At 38.6% G+C, this 21,647-nt stretch overlaps 1 long non-coding RNA gene across 2 annotated transcripts in view; it reads left to right on the top strand.

The window, feature by feature from the left end:
* LOC136875065 (uncharacterized) overlaps positions 1-11,497 on the top strand; it is a 44,607-nt gene extending 33,110 nt beyond the window's left edge. For both annotated transcript variants that reach the window (XR_011018329.1, XR_011018328.1), the window contains one exon: positions 11,451-11,497. This is a non-coding gene — a long non-coding RNA (uncharacterized lncRNA). The remainder of the gene's footprint in view (positions 1-11,450) is intronic.
* Positions 11,498-21,647: the final 10,150 nt, after the last annotated feature.

The following is a 21,647-nucleotide window of genomic DNA, read 5'->3' as shown; positions in this document are numbered from 1 at the left end:
CAGTGATCTCTATCTACAAGACAATGTTGCATCATATGTTATTGTCATTATTGTCAGTTTATATGGACGTGGTTGTCTCGTGTAATCAGTTGTTGTAATAAGACTCAACTTGAAGGACAAGAAATTTTTTGAATTTAATTATGTTCTAATGGAAAATGGTCTGTGTTAAATTTCATTTCTGAAGTTAGGTTCAAATTTTAAGGCACTTCTGCTTTACTTTTGGGTAATCATATAATATTCAAATGAGGGTACCCTCCACTTTTAATGGTTTTAATGTTAACTAAATGGTGCACCAAGGTCATTTACAAGATATATTGAAATGAGCTAGAGTGTAAACATACTACCTGACAGTATCTTTTGCAATGAGTATTTATAACCTAGGCAATTTACCAGGTAAATTAAAGTAAGTAAGGAAGTATGTTACCCTAGATGTTACCATCTTTTTAATCTTCCTAAGGGGGATTTATTTCATTTTGAGTACGGTATTTAACATCATTATTATTTTATTATATTTATTTATACACCCACCATCCTAAATTGGATTACATTAAATTTTTGATCCTTAACTCTGAAGGTGAGTTGTGTTATTTTAATTCAAGTGTTCTATCCAATGCTTGTGTAAAATTCACCCTCTGTTGAGGTTCGTTTGACCGTGGTTTGTCCAGATTCCCTTCACTTCCCAGGCCTGTTTCCTTGTGCTTTTGTCAGGACTTACCCTAAGTAGTTGGCATAATTTCACACTTCAGTGGTCTCTGGCTTTCTTGTGGTTGTGCTGCCAATCGATGCTGTATGCTTGAGAGGTTATGCCGCCACTTGTTTTGTTCCCCTAGCGTTCAATTGTTGATACGCTGCAACGTGTTGTCATAAATATGAACATTCTTTCAAGTTTTACTGTTGCATGAGCTAAGCATTGTATTCTTGTGTTACTCATAATTATTACATCGTATTATTAGAATGTATTGCAAAGACGAAGGGCCATGAAATAAAGTTATCATGGCAAAAGAAACTCTTAACATCTATATGTGCAGTGAGATCTGCACCTTTCTCACCCACACTTAATATCATCAACATTTTCCCGTGCAGTAATTTATACAATTAACTACAAACCTGCTCTTCTTTTCTTCACTACTTCTAGCCTGAAAGGTATTAAAAATTAAAAAAACAGAACACCTTGAAAGACTAGAGATAGGAAGTTTATATTCACAGGAAATATTCATTAGGATGTTCTGCAGAAACGATTAGCATTTCAGTCATCTAGGTTTGGTATATGTCCTGTTTTCTAGTAGGCACTGGGTCCTCCATGGGAGCTGAAAACTTGTTCCATGCGTGACGGCATCGACGCGTATAATGGGCGAATGGCATCCTGGAGTATAGCCATACATGCTGCATTCATCTGGTTCCACAGTTCATGTTTGGTGGTTGCATTGGGTCACAGTGCCGCTTTTTGATTGGCGACAAGTCTGGTGATCGGGTGGGCCAGGGCAGCAGTCTGACATCCTGTGACAACAAGAAGGCACACGTTCATGCAGCAACATGTGGTTGCACATTGTCCTGCAGAAATATTGTGTTTGGGGTGTCGTGCAGAAAGGGTATGGCTACGTGTCGCAGGATGTCGTTCACGTAGGTCAAACTGGTCTCAGTGCCCTGGACGTGCATAAACTGTGATTTGTGGTTGTACCCAAGAGCACCCCACACCACAAGGCCTTGAGTCGAGGCTGTGTGTCTTGTGTGAATGCAGTCAGTGTGATGCCTCTCCCTCGATCATTGGCGAACCAAAATGCGGCCATAATTTTCAAGCAAACAGAACCCTGGTTCGTCTGAAAACACTATCTGCCATTCATCTCCCCAGTGACATCATTCCAATACACCATTGCAGTCTAGCATGTTTAAACACATTAGTCAAAGGTAGGCAGAGAAGTGGATGATGTGCTTCTAATCCAGACCGTAATAAACGGCGACACACTGTCACTCCTGATAGTATACGATGTGTTATACTGTTCCACTGTTGCGCCAGAACTGCGGAGGATGCTGCTATCTCCTGCACTGCCATTTGGATCTGGGTGATCTGTAGGGTGATCTGGACGGTGCGACTAAACCCATCTCATCGTGTTCTACGGCCTTCTGTGAACCATTCTGTATACACCCATTGTACTGCCAGCACACTTCATTCCACACGAGTTGCAGTTTTCCGGATGGGTGCATCTCATTCTCTCATGCCAATAATGCGCCTCCTTTCAAACTCACACATTTGACGGTACGGTTCTTGCATATGCCTGCGAGGCATCCTGCACATCTGCTCATGTCACAATGATCCATTATCTGTGGTTTTATTGCGATAATGACAGCTAGAGGTACATTTCACCAGTTGGTGGTGGTGCGCTGAGACATCGATGTGGACCATGAACCAGAGGGCCGGCATGGTCCAAATGCTTCGTCAGAACATACTAATGTACATGTCCTGTAAATATGAACTTCCTGTTTTTAGTGTTCTGGTTTTTATGAACATGAGGGTAGGATGACCAGGCAGTACTGCTTTTACATAATGTACACTTATCATCCAACCTTTGAATGTTTGTTGTATGCGATTTCTTATCACTCACACAAAGTTTTATACACTGTGCAGCATGAAAAACACAACACTTCAATTTCTTTCAAAAACTGAAATTTATTCTAAATTTATGACACTTTTATGACACTAATCCACTATCTTATGATGGAATATTGTGGTACGGTCCCATCTAACATTCTAACAATGAAAAGAAAAGACTATTATAAACAAATTGAACAAATTAAGCGAGAGATGCACATTTCAAGGAAATTTTAAGTAACCTCACTCTGTTTTAATGTTACACACTTCACACTTTCACTTCACAGACCTCGGAGACTATCTTGGGGACCTCTGTTTGCATCTTCAAAAGCATGTATTGCCACCTCTTGCAGCAATGACGGCATTCAACCTTTCAGGCATGCTCCTGATTAATGCGGTAATGTCCTGTTGAGGAATCATCTCCCATTCTTCCAGGAGGGCATTCCGTAGGTCCTGGAGGGTCTCTGGATAGCGCTGATGGACTCTTCTCCCCAGCTGGTCCCAAACATGCTCAATGGGATTCAAATCGGGGCTTTGAGCAGGCCAAACCATAGCATCAATCTCTGTTTCATCCAGGAACTGTTGCACAATTCTCGCAACATGTGGGCGAGCATTGTTGTGCATTAGTGTAAAACCATCACCAATAAACGGAGCGAAAGGCACAACGTGCTCCAGAACGATTTCCTCCACATACCGATGTGCGGTAAGGCTCCCATGCTCCACGAAGGCTAAATCCGCCCTTGCAGCTGTATTGATTCCTGCCCACACCATCACAGACCCACGTGAAAAGGCATCCTGGATGAGAATGTGCAAGGGGAATACCTTTCCCCTGGCCTTCTCCAGACCTCTCTCTTCCGTCAGGTGATCGGAGGCCAAATCGTGACTCGTCGGAAAACAACACTTGATCCCATTGTTGTACTGTCCAGCCAAGATGTTCCCTTGTGAAACGCAGTCGAGCTTTGCAATGCTCTCTGGTTAGTTCCGGTCCTGTAGTAGGTCTTCTGGACTGAAGATTGGCTTCTTCCAGTCTTCTTCGAACGGTTCTCTCACTAACATTGACCCCTCCAACTTGGTGGAGTCTATTTCGTGCTTCAATAGCGGTGGTGTGACGGTTGCGGAGAAATTGAAGTTGTAAGAAGCGGTCATCTTTCACCGATGTTGCTCTTCTCGGGCCTGATACTGGTGTCCTTGCAAAGCGTCCAGTTTCCCTGTACCTTCGTACGGTTCTGGAAATTGTAGAAGGTGTAGTACGCAACACTTCTGCAACGTAATGCATGCTGCAACCATCTTTCACCAAAGTAACAGCTTTTGCAGCTTGTTTAGGGCTTAATGGCATGTTTACTCCAGAAAGCTGATTAAGAGAATCACAGAAAGATCCTACAAACATGTGTGATTGAAAGGGAAACAATTAAAGGTACAGCAATAAGCGCTACAAGGGCGGGAAAACATTATTGGCTCACATCCAGCTATGTGTTTTCCATGTTGCGCGGGAAAAACAACTGAGGCTAGTGCAATAAACAATCAACACTTTAATATTTACTCGCAAAGCAACGCCAATAGCATACTCCATCTAAAAACAATGGTTGAAGTGCTTCACTTCGATTAAATAGATAATTACACATCATTTATTGGGTGTTGCGTTTTTCGTGCCGCTCAGTGTATGTTATGTTTCCTTCTCGTATCAAAAATTTTTATAACACAGTTTATTTTACCTAGCCTTGAAAATACACGTCGTGGCATACCTGCCAACTATTAGGAATCAAATATAGGAATAATTTTTAATTCTTGGATTTCATCGTGTATGTTGCACCATGGTCTCGATGAAAAAAAAAGGACAACATAAAAGGCATTACAAGGTGAATTGATCATTAAATTTAAAATATTAAAGTAAGGAAACATAAAAATAGTTACAAGAAAAGTTACGAACACCAAACGTAATGCATAATAAATCCTTTTAATAGACTGTAACATGAACGGAATTTTTTTTTTACAATTTGCTTAATGTCGCACCGACACAGGTAGGTCTTATGGCAATGATAGATTCACTTTTATAGATATCTCTGAAAAATAGGAGGTACTGTTGTTATATTTTATGGCTATAATGAGAAAACAAAATAAAAATAAAATACTAGACACTGTCATCAACACAGCTCTCTGAAATACACAGCACACATTAAAATTATGAACTAAGAATGAAAACAGAATCAATTAAATACACAAAACTACCACATACAAAACAGATCTATATGTCTCCTGCATTATTAACATACAACTTTGACAGGGAGGAAAGCATAGAACCACGAGAAAAAGCACATGGCCTACAACCCAACGAAACTATACACAGAAACAACGTTAACAGCATGTGAACCGCGCAATAAGAAACTCAATCTATCGTCCTGATTAACGGATTTGCTAGTGCTCGCTAGTCTCTCCAGCTTGTAGGATGATGGCCGTCCCAAATTCCTAAGATGCTGTAATGAACGGGAAGCACAATACACGGATGCAACTGACGATACATTCATGAAATAAAGCATCAAATATATAGCTTGAAAATGAGGTTGCGTAAATTACACAATCTCACAATAATATATCCTAGGGCAAAGTATCGACCATAGTGGAGTTTATATTGGTCAAAAAATAGGAAGTAGTAAAAATAAATCAGAAAATCGAAAGGCGAGTTAAAAGCGAAAAGTTTCCAGGTAAATCGGAAGGGTTGGGAGTTATGTCATGGTAATCAAATTCTATTAGCAGCTTATAACTTATATATGTGTGAGTTTATTGTTTTAACCATAATGGTTTAATTTATTTGGTTCGTATTGACTTCAAACTAATCAATCACTGATAATTTATATTCCTCCATTTTTCGAGGTACTATTGTACTCTTCTACAGGAGCTGTAATTCCTACCAAGCATTTCTAGGACTTATTGACCTCATTACTTTATCTTGCCTTGAAATTAATGTACATAGTTTTTATCATTCTGAATGAAATGTTACAAACTATTATATGTCAGTCTACATTGAAAGTTATTGAAAATTCTTTTCTGGTGTTTGCGTTCCAGTTCTTGGTCTAAATGTAATACGGATTTGTTAATTATCTTTTTTTAATTGTTTTGTCTGGAAACAGGTAGTCTTATAAAATTTTGTATCAACTCCCATTGATGTTTCTGTGAATGTTTTTGAAACTCCTCCATTGTTAAAAGGTCATCTTACAATCTTTGCTGCCTCTATAAGATAAAGAAAAACACTCTTATTGCCTATCATGAAATTGAGGTATGGTATATAAATGAATTACTGACTATGCTGCTTGTTGTTTACGTATAACTATATTCGTCCTTGACATTTGATTGTCGTTCATGGTTTTGTGCAAGCCAGATGAATATAATACTTGTGTTCCTAACCTAGAATAAAACCAAATTTAGAAATCTTGACATTTGATAATATTAGATTAAGATGCTGTTCTAAGTACTTTGTGGCTTTCATAGTTGCTGTTCAATAGTAAAGTGTCTTGATATTTTTGCCTTGTAATTCAAAGCATATGTAGATGGCATATATAGATAGACTGTGTGCATATGTGTCAGTATATTTTGGTATCATTCACAAACAAGGAGTTCTGCCGGCTGTTTCACGTGAATTTCAGGGTACCATATATAAGTTTTTGGGTATTGCCCCTGTTAAGACGTTTCCTGCGTAAGAAGTTTCTTTAAGCGGTCCCTTGGAGAATTTCTTAACAGAGGGTTGCTGTATAAGAACAGTCATGACTTATTTCTGAGGAAGAGAAACCTGAAGATTCTTTGTAGAAACCAAGAGACATCATCATCATCATTGCATCCATTGCATAGATAATCAGGTTATTGTCTGTTTGATGAAAAGTATAAAACTTGTTGGCTATTCTTTTGGTGTTTTATTAATCAGTCTGTCAGTCAATCAGTCAATCCCCACTGATGTGCATTTAGGCTTGTTGTCAGGGGACAGATTCCCTATGCATTGTTTATCTAGACATTTGTTAAATTATTTGAGAAAAGTTGGACATTTGGGGCATTCAGGGCACAACGGAATCAAGTCACATGAAGACAATTTTGAGAAAAATAGGCAATGTTTTTGCTAAATATCTAATGACAGAGTAAAGCTTACAGCTTTGAGTAATAGAGGATACTCTGTATAATATACTTTCATACTGAATGGATAACAAGCAACACAAAAGAAGAGGTAGCTATAGATATAAAAGTAAACATTATGGAACGGATGTTTCATATCACAAAAAATATATACAATAAGAAATCTCTATCCTGGAACTTGAAATGTAGACATTATCAAACAGTGGCCTGACCAAACATTTTATGTTGTTTGAGTCATCAGTCCATAGACTGGTTTGATGCAGAACTCCATGCCACTCTATCCTGTGCTAGCCTTTTCATTTCTATGTAAGTACTACATCCTACATCTGCTCTAATCTGCTTGTCATATTCATACCTTGGTCTAGCCCTACCATTCTTACCACCTTCACTTCCTTTAAAAACCATCTGAACAAGTCTTGAGTGTCTTAGGATGTGTCCTATCATTCTGTCTCTTCTTCTCATCAAATTTATCCAAATCAATCTCCCTTCGCCAATTCGATGAAGTATCTCTTCATTTTTGATTTGATCTATCCATCTCACCTTCAGCATTATTCTGTAAAATTTCAAAAGCTTCAATTCTCTTTATTTCTGAGCTAGTTATCATCCATGTTTCACTTCCATACAATGCCACGCTCCACACGAAAGTCTTCAAAAACGTCTTTCTGATTCCTATATGAATGTTTGAAGTGAGCAAATTTCGTTTCTTAAGAAAGCTCTTCCTTGCTTGTACCAATCTGCATTTTATGTCCTCCTTACTTCTGCCATTGTTAGTTATTTTACTACCCAAGAAACAATATTCATCTACTTCCTTTAAGACTTCATTTCCTAATTTAATATTTCCTGCATCACCTGCCTTTGTTCGACTGCACTCCATTACTTTTATATGGACTTATTTATTTTCATCTTTTACTCCTTACCCAGGACTTCGTCCATACCATTCAGCAGCTTCTCGAGATCTTGTGCAGTCTCAGATAAAATAACAATATCATCGGCACATCTCAAGGTTTTGATTTCCTCTCCTTGGATTGTGATTCCCTTTCCAAATTCCTCTTTGATTTCCTTTACTGCCTGTTCTATGTAAACATTGAAAAGGAGGTGGGACAAACTGCAGCCTTGCCTCACTCATTTCTGGATTGCTGCTTCTTTTTCAAAACCTTCAATTCTTATCACTGCAGACTGATTTTTATACAGATTGTAAGTAATTCTTCGTTCTCGGTATCTGATCCCAATCGCCTTCAGAATCTAAAATAGCTTGGTCCAATCAACATTATCAAATGCCTTTACTAAAACTATGAATGCCTCGTACGTGGGCTTGTCCTTCTTCATTCGATCCTCTAAGTTCAGACATAAAGTGAGGATTACTTCATGTGTTCCTACATTTCTTCTGAAGCCAAATATTGATCTTCTCCCAACTCAGCTTCAACTTGTTTTCCCATTCTTTTGTAAATCACACGTGTTAAAATTTTGCAGGCATGAGATACTAAACTAATGGTGCGATAGTTTTCACACCTGTCAGCACCAGCTTTCTTGGGAATAGGTATAACAACATTCTGCTGAAAATTGGATGGGACATCTCATGTCTCATACATCTTACACACTAAATGGAATCGCCTTGCCATGCTGGTTTCTCCTAAGGCAGTCAGTAATTCAGAGGGAATGTCATCAATTCCAGGGGCCTTGTTCCTATTTAGGTCGTCCACAGCTCTGTCAAACTCTGACCACAATACTGGGTCTCCCATTTCATCAGCATCAACAGCCTCTTCTTCCAGAACCAAATTATCTACATCTTTACCTTGATACAACTGTTGGATATGTTCCTGCCATCTTTTTGCTTTGTCTTCTTTCCCTAGAAGTGGCTTTCCATGTGAGCTCTTAATATTTATACACCTACATTTCCTTTCTCCAAAGGTTACCTTGATTTTCCTGTATGCAGCATCTACCTGTCCTAGGACCATACAACCTTAGACATCCTTGCACTTCTCCTTCAGCCAGTCTTCCTTAGTTACCTTGCACATTCTATCCACTTCATTCTTTAATCACTTGTATTCTTTTCTGCCCTCTTAATTTCTAGCATTCTTGTATTTTCGTCGTTCATTAGTCAGGTCTAGTATCTCCTGAGTTATCCACTGATCCTTAGTTGATCTTTTCTTCCTTCCTAACATTTCTTCAGCGGCCCTGCTAAGTTCATTGTTCTGGCTATCCATTTTCCCTATATTGTGTTTCCTTCAGCCCTTCAGCCTTTTCATTTAGTCCTTTTGCAACATGTTCCTTGTAACAATCCCTCATGCTCTTTTCTTTCAAATTGTCTAGATCCCATCTTTCTGCATTCTTTCCGTTCTTCAATTTCTTCAGCTTCAGATGGCATTTCATGACCAACAAGTTGTGGTCAGAGTCCACGTCTGCTCCTGGAAAAGTTCCGCAATCCAACACCTCGTTTCTGAATCTCTGCCTAATCATAATGAAGTCTATTTGATACCTTCCAGTGTCTCCTGGTCTCGTCCATGTATAAAGCCGTAGTTCGTGGTGTTTGAACCAAGTATTGGTAAGGACTAAATTATGATCAGTGCAGAATTCACCCAGCCGACTTCGTCTTTCGCTCCTTTGTCCCAATCCGAAATCTCCTACCTTCTCCTCCTCGGCCTACCACTGCATTCCAGTCTCTCATAACAATCAGATTCTTGTCACCTTTTACATATTGTATTAAATCTTCTATCTCTTCATATGAGCTAATAGGCATATAGACCTGCACTGTTGTTGTGGGCATTGGTTTGGTGTCTATCTTGACAACAATAATTCTTTCACTATGCTGATCATAGTAGCTTACCTGCTGCCCTATTTTCTTATTCATTATTAAACCAACTCCTGCATTTCCTCTGTTTGATTTTGTGTTGATAATTCGGTAGTTGCCTGATCAGAAATCCTGTTCTTCCTGCCAACGTACTTCACTTATACAAACTACATCTAACTTTACTCTATCCATCTCCCTTTTCAGATTCTCAATCTACCACAACGATTCAAACTTCTAACATTCCACGCTCCGACTCGCAGAATCTCAGTATCCATCTTTCTGATGATGCCCCCTCTCATGTAGTCCCCACCCGGAGATCCGAATGGGGGACTAGTTTACCTCCATCATCAGTACATCATTCATACAGAGAGCTGCATGTCCTCGAGAGTTATTGACAGCTGTAGTTTCCTTTTGCTTTCAGCCGTGAAGCAGTATCAACACAGCTAAGCCATGTTGAGTATTATTACAAGGCCATATCAGGCAACCATCTAGACTGCCGCCTTTGCAACTTCCAAATGGCTGCTACCCCCCCTTTCGCTGAGCTAATAGGCATATCACGACTTTGGAATTCACTCCCTTAGTCACTCCTCATACTACCCTGTTCCTATCCTCTACTGTACATTTCCCTTTCCTAGTGGTTCCATTTGTTTTGCCTACCCCTGTTTAACACTTCCCTGAACTCAATCTTCCCTCTGCTGATCTTCCTGAAGTGACTCATACTGATTCCTCACTGATAGTTTTCCTGACCCCACTGCCTGTGAAAAACCATTAGCCCTCATTTTTTTTACCTGAAATTGGCCCACCTGTCTTCTGCAACTTCTCTTCTTCCTCTTGCCTACCTACTGTATCCTGTACGTTGATTGAGAGAGACCTATCTTCATTTCTGTCCTCCATTACAAGTCTAATTAACACCCTGAATCTTGCTATCTCTTCCCTCATCTTCCTCAGTTCCCACTCACACCCACAGTCCTCTCTCAGCCATTCTTTTTTCTCTTCAAAGAAACATGCATAATAAATGCGAAGTAGCCTTATTGTTAGATTACTTGAGCTAGAAGGCAGATAATCTGATGCCTTATCAATATGTGCAGATGAATCACTTCTCATCATCCTTTTTAATTTAAGATGGCACACTGACATAATGAACCATGCAAATTATAATAACAGACTTGTTCACATTGTTTTCTGAACAAAACATTGCTTTCATCCATGCTCAACAGTATTGTTAATCCTGTAAGAGTTGTTTACAATTTCTGGACACAAAACTTTTATACTATGAAAGCAGCTTGAGATGTAGTGCATAGAGGTGGAATATCTCCAAAATGACAAAAATGGTCTAGAATCCCTTGTGCTCTGAACACCCCATTTAGCAAACACCTTCCATGATAAATTATTCCATTCCCAAATTCCTCTATTTATAAACAAATATTTACCCCACTTTCCTCTTGAATTTCAACTTTATGTTCATATGTTCAAAAACTCTACTGAAACTTATTCATACCAATCTATCTCCCCACATCTTCATCCAAAATCGCCAAGAAAAATATTGTGCTCCTTCCTACATTTTATTAACAAAATTGCATTACCTGTTCAGAGTCGTTTAGAACCTGAATATAAATGTTGCTAATTTCACATTAACACAGTGACAGGACAGTGTAGGAAGAAGGAAGAGTAGAAAATTGTATTGTGTGAAGGTTTGGAGTTTGTCTTTGTCCTTTCAAGTTCCTCTTTTTTCTATTGCTTTCTCTTCCTGTGCTGTCCTCATTATGTTTGTCCTATTATGTGATCTCTTTGTTTCTTGATGATTTGATTTGATACTGTTTGTTCATTCTTGTACTTTTACACATTGGAAGATGGTGATATTTTTAGTATGGAATTATAATATTTATTTTATCAGCTGTTTCATGTTTATTTATACATTTTTCCTCATTACTTTTATTATGTTACTTTCCTTATTTATAGCCTGCTACAGAAGTTAAAGATGAAATAAAAATTGAAGAACTGGTCCCATACTTCAAAGAAGAGAACAAGTAAGTGGCTTAATTTGATTGTACATCCCTAATTCTACACAATATGTAATGTGTTCACTAGCTCCTTCCTTGGATCAGTGGTGAGTGCTAGCTTCCAGATTCCAAGATCACATGTTCAGATGCGGCTGAGGTAGATTGATTTTTATAGGGTGGATTAACACTTCCTGTTGTACGATGTCGGTATGTCAAAAAATCATTAAAACTCAGTGGTGGATGCCTAAGAGAGATTTAGTTCACTCTGGCATCTAGTGGGCCTGAAGTAAAATTTAACATTGGAATTGATGAACAAGCAGCAGATGCAGCAAATTAATATGCCTGCACATGGTGTCTGAGGCCATGTATTATCATTATCATTATTATTATTATTATTATTATTATTATTATTATTATTATTATTATTACCTATTTCACTGCCATGTTCATGATCGCTTGATCTCTAAATAGCAATTTTTGTCAATCTAATCCTTTATTACCTGGTCATATTTAAATTCTTAATTTCTTAAGAAGTATAACGTGCCCATTCGAATCAATGAAAATCTACAAGAAATTGTTTTCTACCTGCTCGTCTGCCTCGGACACTGCCATCATCACGTTCCTACTACACGCTGAGCTGACTGTACTTCCAGCTGTTTCTTCGCCACATCACCTATGACGTCACACGTTATAATTCTCATGTTAGGTCCGTATTGAAATGTATGTAAATACAAAGTATGTTACAAGTGTTATTTTTAGTACCCACTTATTCAATACAAAGAGATCTAGTAAATTAAGAATTATATCTTATCATAAAATGTTACAAGGGACATGTTTCGCCCATATTAAGGGCATCATCAGCCTCAAACTCAAACCTGTAAGGTGAATAATCAGGATCCTGATTGTTCTTACAAATAGTAACAAGAGGATATCACTGTAGGTGTTTGTCTAACATAAAATGATTAGAATGTCCTTGGTTAAAATTGAAGCACAAGTGTCAGTCATTCAACATTACCATAGCAACTGATTAACACCATAACAGTCAAAGAAATAAATGAACATACACATAACGTTGTTTTCTTCAGCTAACCTTTCCGTAACTGATTTACATCTTTACAGATGAAAGGGTAAGTTTTTTTACATTCTTCATTTTTTCTTTGTAAACCCACATTCACTTCCAAAATACCTTTCCTAAGCATTCACTCTCCTCTTGTTACAGACTTCATACAACTATAGACAGCCGAATAACTTTCCTTGCTCTCACAATTACTTAAGAAGACTGTTATCTTATCGGAACACATTCAACTTTCACTCCTTCAAGCCAGTTAAATAGGACTATAGACAGCTGAACAGCTACTTAAGAAGACTGTTGTCTTATCTGAACATAGAAAATTAACATCTTTAACAGTCTGTCAGCTTTACTTTTCCTTATCCTCCAATAGGAGTATTTAAGGAAACACATTTCTATTTCATTATAAAGACTGAGCTTTTTATTGCTCTACCCTCAACAGGTTTTGGGCGCATTAACTCAGTGCTCCAGAAAGTGTAATCTTGTGAACTTGTGACATGCAGCTTGATACTACGATTTTAACCAAGGACATTCTAATCATTTTATGTTAGACAAACACCTACGTTAATATCTTTTCACTATTTGTACGAACAATCAGGATCCTGATTATTCACTTTACCGGTTTGATATTGAGGCTGATGATGCCTTTAATATGCGTGAAACATGTCCCTTGTAACTTTTTATGATAAGATTTAATTCTTAATTTACTAGATCTCTTTGTATTGAATAGGTGGATATTAAAAATAACACTTGTAACATACTTTGTATTAACCTATGATATCATCAAACTTTCTCGATGCTTGCTTTCTGTTCGAGGACATTCCTCATGTCCTATAAATGGGCCGAATATTGCCCTGGCAAATCAGTCCAGCATTGATTGTTGTTTGGTGTGGAGGGACTCCGCCTGAAGTCTGTGTTCTATGCATGTATTCTTTTATTTTTCCCTCCAACTGAAAAACGTTCATGTGTGAGGACTGGGTGAGCCATTCAGGCTTCTGCAAAAACTTTCAATCTTCCTCTTTTGCTGATCTGTGTTCTCTTTCTCAGTGTGAGAACTTAATGTACGATTATACTAAAATTAACTTTGTGGAGCACTACTTTACAACAAGATATGGTCAAAAAGTTACATTCTATTCAAATTCACCTAATATAAATCTGTGCACTATGTTCTTGTGCCATCTCCTTTTTCCCCGCCTCTCCTTTTCCTTTTCTGTTGGCTTCTGGAGGATAGACGTCCCTTTTATTCTACATTTTTACTTGAACAATGTTTTTTTAAACACCCTGGACGATGTAATTTAATTGTGGCCTTAAACTTTTAATATTTGTTGCCAAGTTTTTAAAAATTTCATTATGCACTGCAGTCACTGTTATTGTATTACTGTTCTTTAAGAGTTGAAAATGTTTTCTCAGGTCAAAATATATGCATTGTAAGATATTTGGTTAGAATGCACCTGTTCTTCTGGTATTTTCTTTATTTGATGGTTCCCCAAAAATTGTTTACTACCTTGTACCTACCACGGAATCCTCTCTGTTCCCAGCACTTCTGTTCCTCTCTGCTGTTGCTATTATTGAGTTCCTTTAAAATACTCGAAAACAAAATGTCTTTTACATTTATGGTAACTATCTGACTGACTTGATCAGTTTGGCAGCCTTTGTCTCACGCTGCCTTCCACCCTGAATAAATCATATTAATTTGAAGAGTATATACATTACTTTGTCACAACAAAGGCTAGATATTAGAATTGCGTGAAATGTTGAGTAACTAATGAATAGGTCAAATCAATTTCTGGATATCATTTTACTGAAGATGTGTATGAAAATATGTTTCCAAAATTAGTTTATAATACTTGTCAGCTACCACAAAAAGGTTTGATTAAATGGTATATTGAAAATTATATCAACTTTTCAAACTATTGTAACTAAGGTCACAAATCAATAAATCAATGCCCCATTGATCAGTACAGCATTTGGATGTCATTAACAGGAAATATAAGCAGCGATGTGAATCTGTTTAAAAACATCTATTAACATGCATGCTTCTTGGAAGATGGTGATATTTCTTTTGTGGAATTATAAAATTTATTTTATTAGCTGTTTCTTGTTTATTTATACCATTTTTACTTTTCTTTCCTCCTTACTTTTCTAATATTACTTTCCATACTTACATCCTGCTGCAGATTTTAAGGATGAAATAAATAGAAGAATTGGTCCCATATTTCAAAGAAGAATTGAAGTACATTAGAATCTTTGTAATTCCAACCACTTTGATCTGAAAGTTTTGGTAATCCGAACTGAATCTTTGATATATCACATCACATCATCACTCAGCGTTCAGCCTGCAAGCCTCTGTGAATGTATTAAACCCTGCCACAATCCTCTATTTGCAACTAGTGCTGTGGCCTCATTTAGTTCTATACCTCTTATCTTTAAATTGTTAGAAACTGAGTCTAACCATCAGTGTCTTGGTCTACCTCTACTTCTCTTAGCCTCCATAACAGAGTCCATTATTCTACTAGGTAACCTATTTTCCTCCATTCACTTCACATGACCCCACGATCAAGGTCAGTTTATGCGTACAGCTTCATCCATTGAGTTCATTCCTAAATTAGCCTTTATCTCCTCATTCTGAATATCCTTCTGCCATTGTTCCTACCTGTTTGTACCAGCAATCATTCTTGTTACTTTCATGCCTGTCACTTCCAACTTATGAATAATATATCCTGAGTCCACCCAGCTTTTGCTCCCATAAAGCAAAGTTGGTCTGGAAACAGACCGATGTAAAGATAGTTTCGTCTGGGAGCTGACTTCCTTCTTATAGAATACTGTTGATCGCAACTGCGAGCTCACTGCATTAGATTTATTACATCTTGATTCAATCTCACTTACTAAATTACCATCCTGGGAGAACACACAACCTAAATACTTGAAATTATCGACTTGTTCTAGCTTTGTGTTACCAATCTGATATTCAGTTCTCTTGAATTTCTTACCTACTTACATCAATTTAGTCTTAGAAAGGCTAATTTTCATATTATACTCATTGCACCTATTTTCAAGTTCCAAAATATTAGTCTGCAGGCTTTAAGCACAATCTGCCATTAAGACCAAGTTGTCAGCATAGGACAAACTGCTTACTGCATTTCCACCTAACTGATTCCCTCCCTGCCGTCTTATACCTTTCAGGAGATGATCCAGGTAAACTACGAACAGCAAAGGTGAAAGATTACAACCTTGTGTAACCCCTGTGAGTACCCTGAACCAAGAACTCATTCTACCATCAATTCTCACTGAAGCCCAATTGTCAGCATAAATGCCTTTGATTGATTTTAATAATCTATGTACCTTTAATTCCATAGTCTCCCTGTATGGCGAACATCTTTTCTCTCGGCACCCTGGCATATGCTTTCTCCAGATCTACGAAACTTAAACACAACTGCCTATTCCTTTCGTAGCATTTTTCAATTACCTAGCGCATTCTGAAATTTTGATCCTGACACCCTCTCTGTGGTCTGAAACCACACTGGTTTTCACCCAACTTCCCCTCAACGACTGATCACACCCTCCTTTCCAAGATGCCAGTGGATACTTTGCCTGGTACACTAATAAGTGAGATACCTCGATAGTTGTTGCAATCCTTCCTGTTCCCTTGCCTATAGATAGGTGCAGTTACTGCAGTTGTCCAATCTGAAGGTACCTTACCACCACTACAGGCTGATCTTACTACTCTATGAAGCCATTTCATCTCTGCCTTCCCACTATACTTCACTGTTTCAGGTCTAATTTCATCTGTTCCTGCTGCTTTATGACAATGGGGTATATTTACCATCCTTTCCACTTCCTCAAGCGTAATTTCACCAACATCACTTTCCTCCTCCACATGAGCTTGGCTGTTCGCGACACCGCCAGGAAGATTTCCTTTCATGTTGAGAAGATGTTCAAAACATGCCCTCCACGTCTCCAGTGATTCTCTGGGACCTATTATGAGTTCACCTGAATTACTCAAAACACTGTTGATTTCCTTTTTCCCTCCCTTCCTAAGATTCTTTATTACTGTTCAGAAAGGTTGACCTAGCATTTCCAGGCTATTACTAAAGTCTTCCCATGACTTCTTTTTGGATTCAACAACTATTTGTTTTGATGTGTATTAAATCTCAGCACTGTACTTAAAATAATATGAGTATTTTACACTATGAACTTGTATTTTACAATGCACTTTTTAACAATATTTTCCTTTTAATTATAACCTTCAATTTTGTATTAGGACACGGTAACCATTACTTAACTAGAACAGTAACTTTTTTTTAACGTTAGGAATTAAACCTGCTAAATGGTGCGATTTTCACCAGCATAGCAAAATCATCAAGTCAGTCAGCATATAGTAGTGTGCTTCCAGTTGAAGAACATTTGACAATCTGAATGTGACACAAGGTCCTGTATCTTCAGAGTTGCCAGCAGGTTGATCCTGGGCCATGGAGACAATGTCCTTGTCACTCAGGACTTGATGACTGCATCCAGTCTTGAAAACATTTTACTCTTGTGCCTTTGCATCCAAGAATTTCCTGAAAAAGTTGCAGGATATCATCATTGTTTTATGTTTGAGTGAATGGAGTGTCTTCAAAAGCAAGACTTCCCCAAAGTTTATTTAATAATTTTTGTAGTAAATGTTTACCACAATCATCCCAAGCCTTAGCTACCTGGTGGTAGCATTGTTCATGGTTATTTTCTGAAGATTTTTAGAGATCTAAGTGTCTTCTCCTTCATTTAGAGTTTGTAGAAATATTTGCCTGTAATTTAATTTTATGTTTTGTGACATACCTTTTTAGAAATTTTGCAAGATTGAGCTCATATTTGGTGGCAATAAGATTGTTTTCTTCTTTCATTCGCTAGCTGCATATCCAATGGATGAGATGGAGTTTTGTCAGTTAGAAGGGAAGCTCAAGGAGGCATTCCATTTTCTGTATTGAAACATTTAATTAAGGGAACAACTTGTTTCTAAAACCAGTCCTTAAACAGCAGATGCCATGATTTCTGTAATAAATAGGGAGAGAGTTCATGTTCATATCTTTTACGGTCATGGACTTACAGATTTTCTAATCACCCTGGGTGGTAATTTATTTTGTTGACATGCTATATGCAGTAGTCTAACCAAGCTCTGGTAGCAGTAAATGCTGGATTTTTATTCATAGGTTTCTTGAGCTCTAAACCCTCTTCTTGAATCAAGGGTCTGCAAATTGGAGTGCATGTTTGTCTACCGTGAGCGAGCAATAACAAAGTAGCACCCGGCGAGTTGGCCGTGCGCGTAGAGGCGCGCGGCTGTGAGCTTGCATCCGGGAGATAGTAGGTTCGAATCCCACTATTGGCAGCCCTGAAAATGGTTTTCCGTGGTTTCCCATTTTCACACCAGGCAAATGCTGGGGCTGTACCTTAATTAAGGCCACGGCCGCTTCCTTCCAACTCCTAGGCCTTGCCTATCCCATCGTCGCCATAAGACCTATCTGTGTCGGTGCGACGTAAAGCCCCTAGCAAAAAAAGAAAAAACAAAAAACAAAGTAGCTTGGTTTTATCACAGGTAGACATGGTGGCATTTCAATAATATGTTACTTATTCTGTTAAAAAATGTCTAGGTACTGTATACAGACTGAATGTTGTTAACTGAGCCCTAACTTCGCTATGTATAAAACATAAAATAAATAAATAATACTCCTAATTTTTCCTAACCTGTCTCTGTGTTAAATACCCCAGTTCAGGGAGGAAATTTCCACATCCATAGTGTCACTTCTCAGCCATGATTCAATTCAATTACAATATTTAGTAAATATATATCGATCAAATGACTTAATTCTGTTTATTTCTTTACAATACTTCTACAGTTAAATACTAACAGTTTTATGTTGACACGAAGACCATCTTAGTATAGATCGCTTTCTCCTACCCACACATTAGCATCTACAAATATTACTCCCTGTTTCCCACCTACCCATCCCTTAGTTTCATTTAAATCCCTAATCACACTCCAGTCAGAATCCCTCCTCCATGTTGTCCCACTGATAACAATCTCTGCTTCCTCATTGCTGCCGTAACCAGATCCCTCAGAACCCCAACTATGTTAGTACCTGTTACTGCCTTTCCCTCACCTTCCTCCATCTCTTCTATATTCCCCAACGTCTGCCTTATCCTGATTCCTGGATAATACTCACCCTGGTTACCTTTCCTCCACACACTTTCCACACATGCCTGAAAAGTGAGTCAACCATGACGAGGGCCTCAACCCCACCCTATTTTCGAAATCACCCAATTGTGAGTCACCTCTTAGTCAGCCCATTAAGTGCGGTGGAGTTCTCTCCCAGGCGCGTGTGGGGGTGGTAGCCGCAGAAGACCCTAAAATACCCTACTTCCATGGTTCCCATTTTCACACCTGAACCGTAATTAGGCTCATGACCACTTCCTTCTTACTCCTGGATTCTTCGTATACATCGTCGCAATAAAACCTACCTGTTCGGTGCGACGTTAAGCAAATAGTAAAACAAAATGCAAGTCAACAGTAACCTTTGTCGTTGTTCAGATAGAGCTGGAAAGTCGTGTAAACATGTTGCAGAGCTCATCTTCGCCTAATAACAGTGTTAACAATGAACAAACTACTTCGTGCCGTAAACCCGAGGAAGGCTCCGAAGAAGTCTTATAAAGGAAGAAGTACGCCTTCAAATTTAAAAGACTTAATTAATATTTCATGCCTTACCGACCCATATTCAAAGCGGAGAATAGAACGTAATTGCAAGGTGATATAAAAGTGGTATAAATTGCTTTTTAGAATCAGAGGAGTTTATAGATATGATTTCACAATTTCTAATAGGTCACTAATTCAGCCTGATTAGCTACTTTTTCATTCACAATTTCATGCGATCCGCAACTGTTCTCGTAACATTTCATGTGTAACTTGACTTCGGTATGTAATTGGATAGACGCTTTTGTAGACAGCTAACACCCAGTGATCTTCAAAAAGTCACCAAACTAAAGTTCACTCTTATTTGTATTTATAGTGACTTAATTCTTCATAAGTGAAGGTTCATCCTGCATCATCGTTTCATCTTCACTTCCTTCCCTTTGGGGCTCTTAGCAGCTAGTTATGGCAAAGTAGTTGTATTGTTACCCTGAGGAAGAATGCACGGAATATGCTGGATTCTAGTGATGTTGCTCCCAAGGAAATTAGCTGGTGTAGGCTTTAGAGCACTGAAAATGAAGCATTGCGTACTGATACTATTGTAAAATTAACAATTATATTGCCATTTTGCAACTCGTCAGTTTAGAGATAAATAACGGGATTCAGTCCTATTTAAAATGTACATAGGGGACACCAGTATTTCGCGTATCTTCACTATTATGTTGCATAGATCAATTAATTTTTTTTTGCTTACTCTAATGTCCAGAATTTTCGCCCTTCTTCGAACGAGTTCTTGTTGGGAATTAATATGTTGCGATGTGTATCTGTAGTATTAATGCATGCAACAACGTATCAGTTCGCATTACCTTTACGCCGTTCAGGGCCTTCCATATTTTAATAACCTTCGCCTTCAGATTTATTCGTATGCTTCCGGCTGCGCCCACCGCTCCACCCTCTAATTAGTTAGAGCAGTCAAAGGAAGAAGAGCATGCACGGGGGCCTATATTACACATATTGTTCCCGTACCACTGTGAAGAGTCTTTGGCGGTCGATGGAGTCATAAGTTTTGTTGAAGTTGACGAATTCCAAAGGTATGTTATTGCTCCTCACCTGTTGTTGTTGTTGTTGCAGAATGGTTTTCAGCCTTGTGGATCTGCTCGACAGAAGAACTTCCTTGATGAAATCCTTCCTGATATTCAAGGATTCTTCTGGTCGAACTGGCTCTCTGCCTTGTCTTGTTGGAGATTACTTCTTGGGCTACTGGCAGCGGTGGAATACCATAATAGTTGTTAACATAACTTCGATAATCTTTCTTGCAAAATTAGTGTATAAGAGGTATTTTCCTGTTGTCAGGTATCCAGCTGATCTCGTATCGGTCGAAAAGGATTCGGGCTTTGGTCTTGATGGTTGCATCTGCCCCATGTTTCAGAGCTTCTACAATGATGCCATCTTCTCTGGGTGCCTTCTAGTTCTGGAGGCGTGACTTGCTGCTTAATCAGTTGATCAGATGGTATGTGGATCTCTGGTGGATCTTCATAGTGCTGCTTTCCCTGCAGCTCTTTGCAGCTGAGCGAGAAATTCTCTTTTTCATGCTCCTACCAGAAGATTTCTATTTTCTCAGGGATTTGTTATTTCAATTTTGGTAGTATATGCATGCACTGATGAATATCCTCGTACCGGGCGAGTTGGCCGTGCGCGTAGAGGCGCGTGGCTGTGAGCTTGCATCCGGGAGATAGTAGGTTCGAATCCCACTACCGGCAGCCCTGAATATGGTTTTCCGTGGTTTCCCTTTTTCACATCAGAAAATGCTGGGGCTGTACCATAATTAAGGCCACGGCCGCTTCCTTCCAACTCCTAGGCCTTTCCTATCCCATCGTCACCGTAAGACCTATATGTGTCGGTGCGACGTAAAGCCCCTAGCGAAGAAAACGAATATCCTCCTTTTTCGGTAACTGACAGGGATGGTTCAGAGAAATTGTAACCTTCTGGCTGAAAAAGGCGCGCAGTCACTAATGCTTGTTTCTTGAAATGGCGTAAATGAAACTTTGTGATTATACGTGATGTCAGTAAGTAGCTTGAAAGTACTGGTTCTACAGACGGATGAGTATTTACTGTTCAAGAGTTTCTGTTGTTTAGGGATTACATTTTATTATCTTGGTTTTGTGGAACATAACTTTCTCCGTATGATGAGTTGATGTACGTGAGAATTTGAAGGCCGGAGTACACTACACTAGGCACAAGAGATTGATTTCACCTTGTAGCCTAGAATCTGCGTTGACAATCATCATCGTAATTACACTGGTAATGTTAATTTTTAGAGGTGAGGGCGAGTCTCATCTTGGTTTCCCACTGAATCGTATTAAAAAACGTTAGTGATTTTCCAGAACGGCTATATCATGACTTCCGTTAGGCTATGTATTCTTCAACAC

This window comes from Anabrus simplex, chromosome 5 (genome assembly GCF_040414725.1).
Source record: "Anabrus simplex isolate iqAnaSimp1 chromosome 5, ASM4041472v1, whole genome shotgun sequence".
Lineage (NCBI taxonomy): Eukaryota > Metazoa > Arthropoda > Insecta > Orthoptera > Tettigoniidae > Anabrus > Anabrus simplex.
The sequence above is the reverse complement of the archived record's forward strand: the minus strand, read 5'-3'. Positions and strand labels throughout refer to the sequence as shown.